Here is a 1159-nt window from a genome sequence, read left to right on the forward strand (position 1 = left end):
TTTACGCACATATGGCTGGAAAGCTCGTGATGCTCGGGGAGCTTTTCCCTTTCTCTCTCTCCCTTGCAGTCTTGTATGAAAGGCTCAGGAATTGCCTGGATCATTTCTGACCAGTTCTGCCCCTCTCTGCTGTAGCTGCTGCCCATGCAAGCAGGATTTGTAAGGGAACGGGTAATGCAGATCAAACTAGGGAACAGCTTTGACGCTTGGTCCTGGAGCATTAGCAAGGGAAGCAAATCTTGTCCTAAACTCGCTTCTAAAACAATTTAGACAGGCGGATAATAGCAGATCGCTCCAGGCTTGAATTAGAGGACGTGGTCATGAAGCAGCAGCTCTGCAAATGTGAATTTTGAGAGGAAACTGCCTGTACCTCAGTGCTGCTGTGGGTGGGTGGGTGAGACAAAATGTGAAGGCTTTGCCATAGGGATGGCAGGGCTGGAATGCTTCCGTCTTTGGAAAGGGTTGAGATTTTGTTTTAAGCTTGCAAAGTAATTACAAAACCCCTAGCAATTGCTTAAGGTAAGGCAGTAACACCAGAAGCAGTGGCTGAAGCCAGAGTTCGGCTTTAGCTCTGCCAGCACAGATGTGTTGAGCTGCAGTAAATCCCTGTCCCTTCAGGTCTCTGCTGCAGCAAGTCATGGTGTTACAGCTCTGCGCGGTGTTGATATCCTGGCTTACACCAGCCCGTTTTTGCAAACGCCTTACAACTCTCAAAACTGACAGTGCTTCCCTAACAGCCCCCAGGGAGGTGTGGAGAGACAAACGGGGGGTGAAGAGCTCCTGACCCCGCTCCCCTTCCCTCTCTCCCCACTTTGCAGGATGCTCTGTGGTGCTGCTGGGGTTGGTACGGACCAGACTCATCTTTTTAAGGGAGGGGCGGGGAGTCTAAACAGGAGCTGTGAGATGACCCAGAGGCAGAGCCTGGCCCCGTGGGTGCCGAGGCTGGCAGTGTGGGAGGTTATGGGGGACCCATCACCCTGCTGGGAGGGCAGCGATGGCCCTGGGGCCATCATCACCCACGCAGAGTGGGTTGCTGGTGCTCCTGGACGCAGCCTGCAGGTCTCGGCTGTGGGTGTGTGGTTCATGCTCTGCCCGTCCAGGATCCTGCGTGGGGCTTGGGACAGGCGTGTGCTTGGTGGCAGGGCTCCAGATCCTGCCC

The sequence above is a fragment of the Cariama cristata genome, unplaced genomic scaffold (assembly GCF_000690535.1).
Source record: "Cariama cristata isolate BGI_N322 unplaced genomic scaffold, ASM69053v1 scaffold37626, whole genome shotgun sequence".
NCBI classification, from domain to species: domain Eukaryota; kingdom Metazoa; phylum Chordata; class Aves; order Cariamiformes; family Cariamidae; genus Cariama; species Cariama cristata.